This window comes from Amphiprion ocellaris, chromosome 1, assembly GCF_022539595.1.
Source record: "Amphiprion ocellaris isolate individual 3 ecotype Okinawa chromosome 1, ASM2253959v1, whole genome shotgun sequence".
Taxonomy (NCBI): Eukaryota; Metazoa; Chordata; class Actinopteri; family Pomacentridae; genus Amphiprion; species Amphiprion ocellaris.
This window is the reverse complement of record NC_072766.1, coordinates 37,251,944-37,269,992: the sequence shown is the minus strand read 5'-3', so window position 1 is coordinate 37,269,992 and position 18,049 is coordinate 37,251,944. Positions and strand designations below refer to the sequence as shown.

General features: G+C 36.7%; 1 protein-coding gene across 3 annotated transcripts in view; it reads left to right on the top strand.

The window, feature by feature from the left end:
* The first annotated feature begins 1,873 nt into the window (after positions 1 to 1,873).
* Positions 1,874 to 18,049, top strand: part of pacsin3 (protein kinase C and casein kinase substrate in neurons 3) — a 58,710-nt gene continuing 42,534 nt past the window's right edge. The window contains exons 1-2 of one of the 3 annotated variants that reach the window (XM_023290415.3): positions 1,875 to 2,222; positions 12,350 to 12,415. The gene's annotated coding sequence lies outside the window, so the exon portion shown is untranslated. Of the gene's footprint in view, positions 2,223 to 12,349; positions 12,416 to 18,049 lie in introns of all 3 variants that reach the window. The other 2 variants (XM_035957325.2, XM_023290416.3) reach the window with 2 other exon arrangements.

Below are 18,049 nucleotides of genomic sequence, written 5' to 3'. Positions count from 1 at the left end.
TACAGAAAAAAAACTTCATTTTCTGATAAATGAATGGAGGAATACTTGCAGCTCTAAACATTCTCAGCTCTTTATTATTTGAATGTGAATCAATTCATTTTATTTATTTATTCATTAAACAATCAGCAAACCACTTAATCCCGTAACTATGCAATAAATTACATTTATATCTAAATATTCTCCATTAAAAAGATTCTACATATAATACATTTAGTACTTTTAATTTTATTAATTGGTATTTATTATATTTATGAGTGTATTTATTAATGTATGTGTCATTTCTTTGTTTTTCCACAATGTACAATTTATCTTACAAGTGTAAAATTATATGGCAAAAATATGTGAATAATTATAGAAATATTTTATTTATTTGCAAAAATGTACTATTATTAATAATGATAATTATAAGGTAAAGAGAGTTAAGAATTTTTATTATTGCAAGTTTGTTTTACAAGCATCAACACAGCATTATATTACTATATTTCACTGTATTTTTTTCTACAGTGAATTTGGTTTTGCAAATAAGTTGACCAAAGTGCTGTACGTGTTTGAAGACAGACGACAACAAAAATAAATATAAAAAACTAAACAACACAAAAACAATAAAATAAAATAAAATAAAATAAAAAATTTGTAAAACAAAATTTAAAAAAAAGATGGATGGCAACTTGCAAGATCAAATTCCAAAATATAATAAATAAAACATTTAACATGCACTAAAAGCCATCCTGCACATTCAATTGCTTGCAAATACATACATATGTAAATAGCTGTCCGCAATAATCATTTTTAATTTGATCTTTTTTATTAACAAGCCACTTTATATAACAAATATAACATAAACTGCTTGTCGTGATGAATTTATGCTTATTTATTTGTAATTAATTAAAAATGTTCATCTTAATTTTGCATGTGTGCTTTAATAAATGGTCTGTAAGTGTCAAAGTCAGCTTTACTGTCAATTCCTCAGTACTTCAACATGTACATGACATATCAAGGATCAAAATGACATTACTCTCTCTTCATGCAACAGTAGACATAAACCCTCCTGTTGTATTCATTTATGGGCATCAAAAAATATTGTTTCCTTGTCTGAAAAAAATCCAAAAATTCAGCAAAAAAAATTCCCCCAAATTTCTGAAAATTTGCAAAGCCTTCAGGAAGAAAATTCCAATAATTCCTTAAAAAATTTCCCCTAAAAGCTTTATTTAAAAAAAACAACAAAAAACTCCAAATTTAGCAAGAAAATTCTTGTAAATATTTTCAAAAAATTAGTAAAAATCTTGATAAAAGTGATTACATTTTTATCAACATTTCTTTTTTTCCACCAAAAAATGTTCAGAGATTTCCCAAAAATGTTGAAAATGTGGACATCACATGTTTCACTGTGAAAATATTTTTTTCCCACACATTTTCAAACTTTAAACCGGGTTAATTTTGACCCACAGGACAACACGAGGGTTAAATAAACACTGTATACAAAACAGGTTCTGAGAAAAAAAATCTAAATATGGAAATGTTAAAAAAAAAATTTAAAAATTTAAAAAAGAGGCAAAAACTAAGTTTTTTAAGAACTAGAAAGCAAAGATATGGTAAACTAAAAACAAAGGAAGCAAAACTAGAACTAATAAAAGCAGAATTGAGTGAAATGTAAACTTGACCATGAGATAAAGTTCAAAACAGTGCAAATGAGGAACAGCAATCCAAACAGTGCACATATTCTTGACGGTAGTGACATGTATTTGCATTCCATGTGTGTTTCCAGGCTGAGTGATGTTTCGTCCTGCGGCCCCTGAAGGCAGCATAAAGCCTCCCGGACAGTGAAGGGTTAAACGGTGTAATAGGATGAATGGATATTGCGGTGAGCAGCATCTGATTACATAGACGCCAGTCGGCTCCGCAGGGGAACAAGTCTTCACCTCCAGCACCAGCAGCTTCTGCTCCTCCAGCAGGACTAACTTTTCATTTTATTCTCGCACCGGAAGCACATTAAAGTTGACTTTCCGACCGAGCGGGAGCAGGAATCCGCCTCTTTCTCTGCGGGGTTTGGAGCAGCGGAGGGCGGCTGCGGGTCGGAGCTTCTCTCGGTGTGAACGGCTGAGGGGGGCCGGAGGCTGGAGCTCGACATGTCGCAGTTTGTGGAGGCTTGAAGGAGGATTTTACCGGAGCTACAGGGACACGGGAGGAGCTGCAGTTTGTTCCTCCAGCAGGGAGGGAAACAGGTAAGAAGCTCACCTGTCCGCCTGCAGCACCACATGTCGACACCCTGAGCACCCAAAGGTGGAGAACTGTAGGTGCTTTATCTACTTTATCATGTCCTGAAACCGTTCACACATGCATTTTATCTACTTTAGTGCCAGTAATTCAATATTGTGCAAGTTTTCAGTGCAATAAGGTTTAAAAGATGGTGTAACTATAGTCGTTGGTGCAGTAAAATCTTGTACTTTTACCAAAAATAGTCAAATACTGGAGCTTTCAAAGTGCCAAACTGTATTAATTCACATTTTAAAGCTGCTTCAAGGGATTTCTGACCAGCAGGGGGCAGAAAAACTACTAAACCTACTTTAAAAATGTCAAAAATCACTTCTTTCTTCACTCATTCCCTATAAAAACATGCACTAGTTTAATAAATAGAGACTTATTATAGTTTAAGACATTTAACTGAGCTCTGCTTCCATATTAGGGCAGAAAAACTCCCAAACCAGATATCAGAAATGACTTCCTGTTTCACTCATTCCCTATAATGATACGCACTAATTAAATAAATACAGACTCAGGACAGTGTTGGACACTTAACTGAGCTCTGCTTATATGTAAATGACAAAAAAAACTCACAAACATACTTTAAAAATGTAAAAAAAAATCACTTCCTTCTTCACTCATTCCCTATAATATGCACTATTTAAATAAATATAGACTTATTATAGTTTTAGACACTTAACTGAGCTCTCCTTCCGTATGTACAGGGCAAGAAAACTCCCAAACCAGCTTTAAAAATATCAGAAGTCACTTCCTGTTTCACTCATTCCCTATAATAATACACATGTATTTGATAAATATAGACTCTGGACACTTTTAGACACTTGTGGAGTTGCTAAACTTCAATTTTTGCTTCATAAGTGAGCTTTGTGTCTAAATTTGGTAACAGAAAGTTGCGTTCTGTGCTGAAACAGAGCCTGTAGTTACAGTAGATCTCAGTTCAGCTGCCACTAAACTGATTAAAGAAGAAGAAATGTTGACGCACCAAGATGCAGAAACTGAAAGAGCTCAGAACAAAGAAAGAATGTAAGAAAACATGGAGGAAAATTGGGATATGTAGTATATTAGTTTAGACGTTGTCCCTTATTCTGAGATTCATTATACTCTCATTATGCGTAATTATATCATTGCTAGTTGTCACATTGGGATTTTCAACCAATGGGAGGCCGAAAAACCCCCAAACAAACTTTGATTTTTAACAAAACTGGCATAAACGGAACATTTAAAGAGTTTGGTTTGTGAAAGTAAATGTTTACTGTCGGAAATTACGGCCAATAACGGATTAATTTACTGTTTGTCGTTGTGTTTTACAGTGTTGAGGTTGGCTGCACTTAAAAAACATAATTTAATGGTGATTATTTAACATGAAACACATTGGAAAGTGCCGATATTTTATGACTTGCTCTTTAAAATGATGTTCCACAACAAGGTTTTTAATTATTTGCCACAACCTGTGCGGCTCCCCCTGCTGGTCAGGAGGTCTGGTTTACGTAAAGGTAGCAGGAAAATCGGCTTAAACGCAACATTTCAAGCGTTAATTGTTGCTTTGGCTCCTAAAAATAACTGAAACTTTCTGAAATTATGGACAATAATTCATTAACTTACTGTTTGTCATCGTGTTTTCCGGTATTAGGGTTGGCTCCACTTAAAAAACATAATTTAATGGCGGTTATTTAACGTTAAACACCTTCAAAAGCGCTGATATTTTTTGACTTTGGACACTTGAGAGACCTCAGACTTTAAAACGAGTCTAAAGTGTTTCTCCGACTGTTCTCTGAAAAGCAGAATAATCACCTTCAGCTGCTATTTCGACTTTTCAGCTGCATACAGAAGCTCCACTCGGCCTTCAGAGGTTTCAGGTGAAAGCTGCAGTTTGCAGGTTCAGACAGAATCCTCCTTCAGGCTGAGACTCTGCCAACAAAGTGGAATTTCATGGAAACGTGGAATATGTAGAACTCCCACACAGTCTGTCGGCTCCTCTCATTGGCCCACTGGTCTTTTTATTGCTGTTTTAAAACGAAAACTAAAGAAAGTGGATTCAGAAGTGAAGAGCTGCAGGTCATTCAGGGACAGACGGATTAATCCTGCCTGGTTGTGCTCAGCGGGAGTTTTCAGTTTCATTTATGTCACATCTTCAACCAGTTCAGCCTAAAACGAAGCCAACTGGAGGAGGAATCTTCTGGAAAGTGGTTCTTGCTTTATGATAATCTAGTATTTAATATTTACACTTAGTTGAGTAACATTCTTCAAGGTCTGAGTGACATTTTCTACTTTCTTTGATGTAAAAAAGACTCAAAAATAACCTTAAACATGCAAATACTTACGTTCTTATAACACTAACGCTAAAAACCTTTTGGAAAGTCGATTTATTTTAATACATGAAGTTAATCTAAATCAGAAAACAATGCCGTAGAAGTGCTTTTAAGTTGAAAACAAAGCAAAAAGGAAGTAGAATGACATAAAAAGACATAAACTGGAACAGAATTTGCTCTAAATTTGCTTTTAGACAAATTATATAAAGGGTTTACTTCCATCAGTGCATGGCTATTTAACCTTTTTAGGAACTTGTAGTTTAAAATTGATTTTATAATCAGTTAGTCAGCTGATTTAATTTAATTTAATCATTTACTTGACAGAAACGACACTCATTGTTCAGCAGAAGTGAGTTCTGTCGGCTGATTTTTATCAGTTGCTCCTGAATGATTGATCAGTTTGTCAATTAAAGGAGAGATAACTGTATTTAAATGCTTTAAGAGATAAGTAATTCTTTATGTATAGCACAGAGGGGGAGTTTGCAGGGTTGAAACACCAAAGGGGAAAGTGCAAAAACGCAGGAAACCTCAAAAAAAATATAGAAATAAACAAGAAATACACAAAAATACTACTGATATTATACAGATTTTTCTATATGTACAAAATCTAGATATTCTAAGGTTCGGTTCAGTTCAGTTTATCGTCATTTAAACACGTTTAAAACACAAGTAAATTAAATTTGTTACACAGATCCATCATTTTACAGAATAAATAACATTTTGCAGTAAATATCTAAGATAAATAAATGATTAAATAGCCTAAAAATCTATCATAAATAGAACATATAGTTAAAAAATAAACCAAACAGCATGTTAATATATTATTAGTAGAAAAACATTGATGGTGCACAGGTTCCTGAGTCTTCTAAATGCATAAATTAATGAAAATGCACAGGTTTGATGTTTATATTAACTGTAATTTAAAGCAAAAGCACCAAATACTCATGTTTTAGGAGCAGTAACCATCAAATTTTTCATATTTTTGTTCAAAAAACAACTTAAAACATGAATTATTTATCAAAATAGTTGCTTATTGATGGTCTCAGCTCTGTTTTTAAGAATCAGAAATGTTTAATCAAAGCTGTATTTTGTCAGAGAACGTCGGCGTTGTGTTGAAGTTTCTAGAAAGCGTCCAGTGAACAGCAGGGTTTGGGTTAATCTGGTACAGCAGCAGATTGTGTTTAGCTGGCTGCAGGTCTGCTGCTGCTGCTGCAGGTCTGCTGCTGCTGCTGCAGGTCTGCTGCTGCTGCTGCAGGTCTGCTGCTGCTGCAGGTCTGCTGCTGCTGCAGGTCTGCTGCTGCTGCTGCAGGTCTGCTGCTGCTGCTGCTGCTGCTGATGATGATGATGATGATGATGAGGAGGCGGCGCTGGAGAACAGCTGTCGGTGTGGGAACAAGGCTGAGTTGTCCTTTTCTTCCACTCGGCTGCTGCTCTCCGCCTCCCTGAGATCTGTTTGGTTTGTTTCTGCCAGAAATCCGTCACGTGGTCTGATGTGGGTTAGAGAGCTTCAGGCTGCAGAGGAGGGAATCGCAGAGACACTGGCACCGTGAAATCTGGGGTTTTACTGTCAACGTTAGTCCCCTAAACTGATCTGAGTCATTGGTGTCGTATCAGATTTGTAGTATTGATCGCAGCTGCTCTGTTATTGATTTATAAAATCAAAAACAGACAACAGAGAAACCTCTCACAGTAAAATCAGGGATTTCCCAATGAACATTTTTGTCTCTGATCTCATTTGAGTCATTTGTTTCACATCAAACTAGTTTCATTGAATGCAGCTGCTCTGTTCCTGACACCTTGAGGAAAGCAAGGAGCTGCTGGACTGCTTTCGTTTACCAGTTTTAAAAGTTTTAGCTTTTTTTCTTACTGGTTGATCACATTGAGTCATTCCAGAATTGGAGGACATTTGGGCTTCAAAATGTTTGAAAAATAAACCTTCTCTTATACAGTTTTCTGCTCCATTTTCATCAATATTAGGTAATAAATAATCAAAGGCTTGATTCGCTCAGCTTACACATCAATGGCACCATTTTTTTGTTATGTGACGATCAGTGTTGGTTTGTCCGTCTGTCCGTCTGTTAGCAACATTACTCAAAAACAGACTAATGGATTTGGATGAAATTTTCAGGGAAGATCAGAAATGACACAAGGACCAAGTGATTAGATTTTGTCAGTGATGCGGCTTATAGTCTGGATCCATGGATTTGTTAAAGATTTCTGGATCATTGCAAGATAGCGTCACTGTAACCATGACAACAAGTGAACGCTACGTCAGCTGCCTGCTGAAGATCACATGATTGCGATCCTACTACAAATCCACCACTGAGGACTTATCAGGACTTATCTATCAGAAATGATACAAGAAACAATTGATTAAATTGTAGGTGTGTTTCTGAGTCCCATCAATTCCTGCCGCCTGCAACATATTTAGGTCATGAGATTCGGTATCTGTACATAACGTACACATGCATAACACATGTCTGTGCTCAGCGCAAGGTCATTTTTTATTAAAGATTTCATCCGTCGGAAATGATACGACTGAGCAGCCTTGGCAGAGTACTGTGCTCTCTGAGTGCTTTTGTTGTTATTCCATGTTTTATTTGTTGTTTGCTAACCCTACTCTAATCACAGTAACGGGGTTGCTAATCCATGCTAATGTTAGCATTTAGCTAAATAGCTAGCTGTTACTGCTGACCAAGAGGACAAACTTACTGATGTAAAGAAGTAAAGAGAAAAGTAAAAAGAATTAGTCTAATCCTGATAACATGAGGTAAAGTGAGACATTCAGTCAAGGCTGACAATGTTATGAAAAAATATGAAAAATAGAGGAGAGGAAATAGCTTTGTTCTACCCATTCTTTTGAAAAACTGTTTGATGATGTTAATTCCAGCATTTCATGTGATTCACTGTTTTTTTTTTCTTCTTCTCACAGCTACAAAGGTTATGCTAACAGGGTTGTTGTGGGACACATGTTCCATAATAATTATTTAAAATATTATGTCAATTAAAAAATATTCCCACAATTACAAGAGACATCAATGAAAAAAGTATTATTAAATAAAAAGAGATTTAAATTTAATTTTAACAGTTTTATTTGAGATTCAGTTTGGTCATCAGGGGGGTGGGACAAGAGAAAAATGACATTTTAGGGTGAACTCCAGACTTATTTGGTATTTTAACAATATTTTCAAACATTCTTTTCTACTAGTTTTTTTTTTTTTTTTTTTTAGATTTGGTCTCAGGACAAGTAAATTTACACAACAAGCACATGTTACAGTATTTTGTATATGGATTCTTTGAAATTTGTTGGATGTAAAATCTCCTCCAACTCTGGAATGACCCTTATAGATTGAACACACCATGTACTGAGGCTGGTACTTCTTTTTCCTCTTTGATCTCTGGTCATTTTTCAGCTATTCGTATCCAATAAAGGCAACATAAAAAAGCCTGGAAAAAATAATCTTTATTTAAAATCACTGTATGGCTTTAGTGCATTAAAGGATCATTCATATCAAGCTGGTGACCATTAAACTGAAGCTATAATCCGCCGATGTGTCGCCCTCACACATGTAAACAAGTTGGTTTGTGGATTAATGAGGTTCCTCTAAGTATCACATGCTGGAGATCCCTAATGCAGTCTGAAAAATACCCGTTCCAGGTCACTGAGTTCTGTGTTTATGTTGATTCAGCTTGAAACTTTTAAAATGATTCATGTAGAAATCATGGTTTTGCAAAACAGCAGCAAAAATTAAGTCGTCTTGCCCCAAAATGTGCAAATTTTTGTGACTCCTCGTCTCCAGCGAAGGTGAAAAATTCAACATTAGCTTGACCCAAAGAGACACAACAGACGGAACAAATATAAAATCTGTGATTCTGGTGGAAAGTTGTTATGTTTAGCCAGTTAGTACATTTAGATAGTGAGAATTTGCTAGATTTACTCCCGTCATTGTGCACATGTGCAGCCTGCATGTCAACAAACTCATGCAAATAAAGTTTAAAAATAAAACTCAACTGTATTCAAGAACCCTAAAATCAAAGCAAATTATGTGAAGTTCTGTGCTTCCAGCATCTTAAATGTGAATATTTTCTGGTTTCTTTCCTCCTCTATGAGAGTAAACTGAATATGTTATTATATTCTGTGCTCCTTATTGCAACCATGAAGCCATGAGCGACTCAGCTGCAACTGACAGTCACATGATGAAAATTAATGGAAATAAAGTCTCTCTGCTTCCACAGAGGTGCAGGACTGAATATCACAGTAAAAAGTCAGATGGTGGAATAACTTTTACTCCATCAGTTTACTGCATATTACCAAACTAACACTGCAGTAGTTGAGTGGGATATAGCATTTTGCTGGAAAGGTGAGAATATATATACACTACCGTTCAAAAGTTTGGGGTCACCCAGACAATTTCATGTTTTCCATGAAAACTCACACTTTTATTCATGTGCTAACATAATTGCACAAGGGTTTTCTAATCATCAATGAGCCTTTCAACACCATTAGCTAACACAATGTAGCATTAGAACACAGGAGTGATGGTTGCTGGAAATGTTCCTCTGTACCTCTATGGAGATATTCCATTAAAAATCAGCTGTTTCCAGCTAGAATAGTCATTTACCACATTAACAATGTCTACACTGGATTTCTGATTAATTTAATGTTATCTTGATTGAGAAAAACCTGCTTTTCTCTTAAAAATAAGGACATTTCTAAGTGACCCAAACTTTTGAACGATAGTATAGATTTAAGGTTAATCAGCTGCAGAAAATAACCCAAGAAATAGAGATTTTATGTGCACAAAAATGCAGATGTTGACTTGTGATAACCAGTGATTCCTCGTGTTTTAAAAGTCCTGATTGATGCAAATATTCAGCCTCAACTTTATCTTGCTTTAAACGATGTAAATACCAGGACTGGATTCCTTTAATATCGCTAAATGTTATCACCTCTCAGTCTGCCCTGGGGTTCACAAGTCTGGAATTTCTACCCTGGAAAAAATGTGAATATTAGATACCACTGGGACATAAATGCCACAACATTGAGGGCTTAAAATTTTAGATTTTACTAAAAGTAAGATGCATTTTAACATTAATGAAAACTTCTTGAGGTTAAAATAGTTAAAATAGGGAAAATGAAAGTAAAAACCAATGGAAAACGATTCATTTTTGTAGTTTCTCCTTTTGTTCACTCAGACAGTTTTACTTGTGTGAACTTGTTCGGCCTGAATGTGAAGAACATGTCAGTCAAAGTCCTGAATTTTAGCTTTAAATAAACCTAGATTATACTACTGTGGCTGCAGATGTATTGTTTATGTTTGAAGACAGACTAAAGCTACAGTTGACTTCATGTAGTTTTACTTCAGTCTCTGACATTTAACCTCCACGTCACGCAGCAGCTCATTATCACCAACAGTTACTCCCTTTGTTGTTGCTCTGAGCGGAGGGTGGAGTCCTCTGCTCAGCTCAACAAGCATTTGTCATTCACAAGTGAAACTGCCTTCAGTGATCCAACAGTTGTAATGGGAGGAACTCCAAGAAGATTTTCCCACCTCAGAGTGCAGATTAGTGCCAAAAGTTGTAACGTTTACTGTCACTGTGGTTTTAGATTCAGTAGATCTTCGGTTTGTTTAACCTGGACATCTGAAATAGTCCTCGTTTGAGATTTTGTAGCCATAAATCTGCAGGATTTAATATTTCTAAAGGTGGAAATCCAAAGTCTACATCTCAACCAGTTCAGTTCAGACTTTAATAAAACTAAATTAAATCCAGTTTGGTTGCAGCTAAAGCTAAGGAAATGTTTAGCGTCAAACAATTAATTTTCTACTATTTGTGTCATTTGTGCACCAATTTTTGTCAATTAATCAATTATTTATCAAGTGCTTTGATAATCAACTAATAGAGTTCAGTCAGTTTTAAGAAAAAAAGCTCAAATTGTCAGATTCCAGCTATATAAATGTGAATATTTTCTGGTTTCTTTCCTTCTCTGTAACAGTAAACTGAATATCTTTGATCAAAACAAGACATTTGTCATCTTGGGCTATGAGAACCAGAGATCAGCGTTTTATCAACCAAATGACAAGTCGATTAACCAAGAAAACAGTTGTCAAATTAATCGACAAGGACAATAATCATCTGTTGCAGCCTTAATATATATTAATGCACATTCAGCAGGTCTGGGTGGAAATTTTGAGCATCAAACACGTCATTTTCTACAATTTGTCCCTTTTCTGCATTAATTTATATCAACTAATGAATTAATCACCAAGTGTTTTGATAATCACTTATCAATTTGCACATTTATTTAAGAAAAAATGTCTAAATACTCTGATTTTACATTCTTAGATTTGCAATTTGTGCCTTTTATGCCCTAAATATTTTTAACTATTCAATTAATTGCCAACAGTTTTGATAGTCAAATAATAGATTTGAGTGATTATTAAAGGAAAAAAAGTCCAAATTCTCAGAATCCAGATTCTAAAATTTTAATATTTTCTGATTTCTTTCCTTCTCTGTGACAGTAAACTGAATCTCTGAGTTGTGAATGAAATGTTTGAGAACAGGTGATCGACACAATTAGATTAAGCGAGAAAATATATCGACAGTGAACATGAGAAAAGCATTCATTAGCAACCCTGTTATTGTGATTAGAGTAGGGTTAGCAAACAACAAATAAAACATGGAATAACAACAAAAGCACTCAGAGAGCACAGTACTCTGCCAAGGCTGCTCAGTTGTATCATTTCCGACAGATGAAATCTTTAATAAAAAATTATCTTGCGCTGAGCACAGGCGTGTGTTATGCATGTGTATGTTATGTATGGATACAGAATCACGTGACCTAAATATGTAGCGGGTGGTGGGAATTGATGGGACTCAGAAACACCCCCACAATTTAATCAATTGTTCCTTGTAGCATCTCTGACAGATAAGTCCTGATAAGTCCACAGTGGTGGATTTGTAGTAGGATAACAATCATGTGATTGTCAGCAGGCAGCTGATGTAGTGTTCACTTGTTGTCATGGTTACAGTGACACCATGCTGTTATCTTGCAATGATCCAGAAATCTTTAACAAATCTGTGGATCCAGACTATAAGCCGCATCACTGCCAAAATCTAATCACTTGGTCCTTGTGTCATTTCTGACCTTCCCTGAAAATTTCATCCAAATCCGTTAGTCTGTTTTTGAGCAATGTTGCTAACAGACAGACAGACAGACAGACAGACAAACCAACACTGATTGTCACATAACTTAGCCGTGTTCCTTGGTGGAGTAATAATCATCTGTTGCCACCCTCGTATGTAACCGTATGCTTCGTATTTCATCGGATTTCTTGCTTTGATTTGTTTCTATGCGGGCATTTTAATTCTTCTTGTGAATTAAAGCAGTGATTAAACACGTTTTACGTCTCTACAAGGTATAAAAACATGATCATAGAAGTAAATATGAGTTAAACTTTCTGATGAAATGAGCGTTGAGGTGCTTTTAAACCCTGCCGCTCCCTTCTTCCCACCTCGTTGCTCCTGCAGGTATATTTAGAGGTGTTAGTTGTGTGCTCTGACCTCCTGCTACACTCTGCTGCTGTTTCATTAACTTCCCACTACAGGCTCCACATGTTACATTTCACCAGGACCAGCAGAATGTGGCACCCAGCGGCCGGCAGCTTATAACAGCAGCTCAGCGCTCTGCAGGGAAACTAACCGCTCGCTGCTTCACCGCTAACAAACTCTCTGTTTTCTCTGCTTCTGCTCCTCGTCTGTCCTTCTCTGCCTCTCAGGCCGCCGGAGACAGACACCGTCTTCTGTCTGGACTTCTGTCCATCTCTGTTTTCATCTCTGAGAAGGTAAGTTCTGCTGCTGCTCTGGGATCAGGTCTGAAGGTTCCTGCGATGTTCTCTGTGTGCTGAATCTTTACCGTCCTGCTTATTGTGCTGCTGCTACGTTCAACAAGCTGCATTTTATGGTTCATAAAGGTGATTTTTGTGATTATTCTTATTGTTCAGTAGGTCTGGATGGAAATTTTGAGCATCAAACATGTCATTTTCTGCATTTTGTTCCTTTTCTGCATCAATTTATGTCAACTAATGAATTAATCACAGAGGGTTTTGATCATCGTTTATCGATTTCTGCAATTATTTTTGAAAAAATGTCTAAATTCTCTAATATCAGAATCTTAAAAGTGCAATTTGTGCCTTTTATGCACCAAAGATTGTCATCATGTGATCATCAGCAGGCAGCTGACGTAGCGTTCGCTTGTTGTCATGGTTACAGTGACACCGTGCTGCTATCTCGTAGTGATCCAGAAATCTTTAACAAATCCGTGGATCCAGACTATAAGCTGCATCACTGCCAAAATCTAATCAGGTGGTCCTTGTGTCATTTCTGACCTTCCCTGAAAATTTCATCCAAATCTGTTTTTATTCATTAAGGGAAAAAACTAATCAAAGCTAGCTGACCCTGTGTGAGAAAGTAATTGCCCCCTGAACCTAATAACTGGTTGGGCCACCCTCAGCACCAACAACAGGTAGCTTTGATTAGCCTTTGTCCCTTAAAACATTAAATCATCATTTAAAACTGCATTTTGTGTTTACTTTGGTTATCTGTCTAATATTTAAATTAATTTGATGGTTTTTAAACATTTAAGCGGGAGTAATATTCAAAAAAATAAGAAATCGAGATGGGGGCAAATACTTTTTCTCAGCACCGTATTTCTAACCTCATATTTATACCTGAACTGATTTTATGGGCAGTTTAAGGAGCTGAGCAGGTTGTTCATGCTGTCTGAGTGAATAAGAATCTAAGAAATGCCTGTTGAACCACGTCACAGTGAGTGAAGATGACTGGAGCTTTGATTTTAGCCCTTCAGCAGTCACAGTTTGTAGAAAAGTGTTGAAATCTTCACCATGTTCACTTTCCAAACCGCTGCTGTCTGTAACCTCGTGTGATTGGACGATTCAAACTGCAAATAACTTGTTCTTCCTCTGACTCACTTTGTTGGAATTATAATTGGAGCAGGTTTAGGATTAAGTTCTGTTTGTTCATTTTCTGTTGGAGGCTTGTCTACCTGGACTGTGACTCATCAGGTGACATTTATCAGAATTAGCGAATGATTCAATGATACTGACTGCTAGTAGTTGAGTGATATAGATTTTTCAATGGTAGTTCAACGGTAATGCTGGTACTAAGAGAGTATCAGCTGCTCATGCCGATATATAATGCCAATTTTGTGTTGCTGTTGTATTATTTGCATCTGGTAAAATGCAGCAGTTCAGTATTGCTAAGCTAGTATTGCTAAACTTAAATGAATATCTGTATTGTCTCTGTAGATTTCTACAAAAGTACCAATGAAATAAATATCTACAAGGAATAAAAAACTAAAACTTTGTAAATACAAACAAAGTCATAAAACTTACTTAAAAATAAGAAAAATATATGAACTTTACATGCACTTAGGGGGCAATAAAAATGAATAAACTTGAATAATTAACAACATAGAAAACCAGTAGATAACTAGTAACTGCAGAAGACAAACTTGTTTAGTTTCAAACGAAGGAGAGCGTCCTAGCATCACTTAGTGCTAACTTCCTGTTAGCATAGCTCCATATTAGACATGAGTAAATATTGAATTATTCCTTAAACCCTTGTGTCGTCCTGCGGGTCAAAATTGACCCGTTTTAAAGTCAGAAAATGTGGGGAAAAAAAATATTTTCACAGTGAAACTTCTGATGTCGACGTTTTCAACATTTTGGGGAAATTTTTGAACATTTTTTTGGTGGAAAAAAAAGAAATGTTAAAAATGTTTAAGAACATTCACAAAAAAAATCAACCAAAATCCAGTGTAATTCACTGGATTTTGGTTGATTTTTTTTGTTAATGTTCTTATAGAAAATACTTGAACTTTTACTGATATATATGTAATCACTGTAGATATTTTTAAGATTTTTTTGGAAGATTTTTACTCATTTTTGAAAATATTCACAAGAATTTTCTTGCCAAATTTATTTATTTATTTATTTTTTAAATAAAACTTTTAAGGGAAACTTTTAAGGAATCATTGGAATTTTCTTCCTGAAGGTTTTGCAAATTTTCAGAAATTTGGGGATTTTTTTTGCTGAATTTTTGGATTTTTTTCAGACAAAGAAACAATATTTTTTGGGTGCCCATAAATGAGGACAACAGGAGGGTTAAACTGGTTCACTCCAACTGTGCTGAGGATGTTTTTATAGACTCAAAGTTTGTCAACATAAACGTAAATGTCAGCTTAAAGGTTTTAATGTTTGCGAACAGATTCATAACTGTTCCGTGATGCATGTTGTCACCGTTTTGTGTCACTCTGTGTTGGTCCTTCCTGTTGTGTTACACCAAATCTAGTTGCCTCTGCAGCTTGTTGATGCTCTTCAGAGTGATGATGTCTGATTTCTCCTGTTGTCTTAGTTTGGGTGTGATTTCTCCCCTCAGTGTTTGCGTGTTAACCTGGTTACACGCTGCGGTCGTGTTGCAACACGGAAACAAACCCATAAAACAGCTTGCAGGAAACTCATCCCAGAAATAATTCACTTAATTGACAAAATCCTTTTTTTAATGGATGGATTTTAGTGTTTCCAGCGACAGACGGTTGTTTATCAAAGCGAAGCTCCCTTGCGGCTCCCAGAGTTTGGTTTATTTCCGTCAGCAGGGATCATTTTGGGATCGTTGTGAGCGATGGTTATCATTTTCTTTTTCTAAACAGCAACTCTGTCATTTGGTGCAGACTCTGGTCCACAGCTGGCTCTGCGGCTCTGATATCCAGCCAGCTGTTGGCGGCGGAGTCGAACCTCGGAGAGCTTCTGTTTTTAGACGTTTCGGGCCTCGTGCACCTACAGAACATTACAAACTGCTGGAATGCAGACGAGCTTATGGACTAAAGCCGGCGTGGGCCTCGTGTGGGAGCCTGTAGCTGCGGGGAAACTGTAGGTTTACATTAATCAGATTAATGGTTGTGAGTTTTCCAGTGCAGCTTATGAGGTCTGGACCTGCCTCTCTATCCGTCAGCGCCTCAGCTGCTCTTCCCCCTCCTCCTCCTCCTGACCCACTTCTCTATAAACCAACTACCAGGATCTCCTTCTGTCTCCTCCCTTCACCCACCTCTTCACTGTCACATCAACCCCATTGTGTGTATTGGCTGAAATTATTGACCATGTTTCACGTCTCTGATCCTCTTTGTGCTTCTGAGCTGAGATGTTTGGTCTAAAAATTAATTCAACGAAAGCAGAGACTGCATATTTAACAGAAATCTGATGTGTTTGTCGACTTTTAACTGTCAGGAAACCACCTTATAGTATTGCATTGGGAGCAGAAGTTGTGAACTTTGATGCAAAAACCACAGATGATGATATTTTTCTTCCACATTTACAGAAATGCTGCTCAGAAGAAATGTGTTTTGAGTCTTGAACGCTGCCTCTGTGTGGGCCTGAGAGGTGGTTGAGCTCCTCTGAACAGAATCATGTGGAATCAGAACTTAAAAATAAACATCCACCCCTGCATGCATCTTCCAAACCTCCCAATAAATCAATAAATGCTGCCTCTGGTGGAGCTTTCGAGCTTTGTGGAGGCAAAAAGCACAAAATCTGAGTAGTATATTTAGTTATGTTGGTAAAAAACTGCAAGTATTTAGAATACACTAAAATGTGCAGTTTGAACAGACTCAAGAGAAGTAGTTTGAAGTGTTTTGATGCTTTCTGAAATGTTTTATTGTGATTTGGGGTCTTGGTTGCAACAGCTGACTACCCAACACAGTATGATCATGGGGATCAATTGTGTTTTAGTGACTCTTGATTCCGATTGTTGGAGCTGCAGATGGTTATGGAAACAGCAAAATCCTGTTTTTACATGAATTCATGACTTAACTTCAGTTACTTTACTCTAAAAAAAGCAGAGTCTGATCCCTGCCTCGTCCAACAGTTTTTAGCATTTGTTAAATTCAGGTGATTGTTGTCATTTTTATGAACTGATTAGCAGAATTAATTAAAATTTCTTAACGATTGTTTTGGAGTTGGACTTTGGGAACCAGTTCTAAGTTGGAAAATGATTCCTGATGCTGTCAAGGATCCTCTGACTTTCATGCAGGTCAGAAGTGTCCGTTTGTCAAATTAGCCTCAGTGGTACTTTGTGTTTAGGGATAGTAAGCAGAGGTTAGCATCCTAAAGTTAACATTACACCAGTTTAGCTTTAGCATGTTAGCATTGCGTATGTGCAGTCCTGTGCAACACCTTCAGGCACTTTAGATATCATCAGTACCATCATGGAGGCATCTGATTGGTCACAAATTCACTCCTTAAGTGTTTCCTGCTTGTTGTATGGAGTTAATGGATAGTTAGCTGATGCAGAAGCTTCAGAGGCGACTGCTAGGAGAGTTTTTATGTTGATCAAAGAAATGCAGCCATATATAAGAGTCATTTTTGAACAGCAAATTTCAAAAATCAACTTCTGCAGCTGCTTTTTGCCATTTCTGTCACACCTTTTCTGCCACCTTTTTCTCCGGCGATCATGGAAGATAATTTTCCATCTTAGAAAGTTCTCTTGTTTACTACTTCATCATCAACAAATCTGTTTAATTCACTGTAAAAATTAGAGATGTGAGCAACAATTCATGTGTCTGATACCCAAAAGATGTATTTTTGGTTGACAAGTTCTTTAAAATGCAGACCAGTGAGGTATCTGTGGTGAGACAGACGCCTCACGTGACAAACTCAAAGAGAAGTCGAGGTGTAGAGTTTTGTTTTTGGTGTAATTTGATCTATGATTCATTTACTGTTGTGCTGCATCCGTGTTTTGTACACAAATATGCTTCTGCTTCATTAAAGCTCGATAAACCAGCTTCAGGCGCCATTAAAGCTGTGCTTTGTTATGTTGTGTTGTAGAAACGTCATCAGAGACGTCTTGTTTCTTGTTTTGATAGCAAACCTCCTCTTTCTCCTTCTGCTGTGCCTCTGAAGCTTGAAAACTTCTGTCACATTTCAGCTCATCAGACTGAGTTTGTCTGCTGCACTTCTCACATCTCATCAATCACCAGCTCCGCTCTCTCATTCCTCTCGTCTTTCAGTCTCTAAGTCTTCATCTCCTCCGTCACCTTTGCTCTCCTTCAACAGTCCTGCTGTTCTGTGTCGCTGAGGCCTGACGTTCTGCTGCCCTGTTACAGATCAAGGATCGACCGGCAGCTTTTTGTACACTTTCAGAGGGTAATGGACTGCATGAAACAAAGCCAGGAGCTGTTTTGACACAAACAGTTTTAAAACTGTGATGGAATGAGTTTTTGAAAATTTCTAATTATTCCTTAGATCAGAGAAAACACAACAAACAAGAAAAGCCCTCAGAGAGCAGTACTCTGCCAAGGCTGTTCATTCCTCCATATGGCATTGACAGAAATGCAGCTTTTTTTTTTTTTTTTTTTAAGAAATGCAGCATTTATTTATTAGTTGCTGATGATCAGAAATCACGGC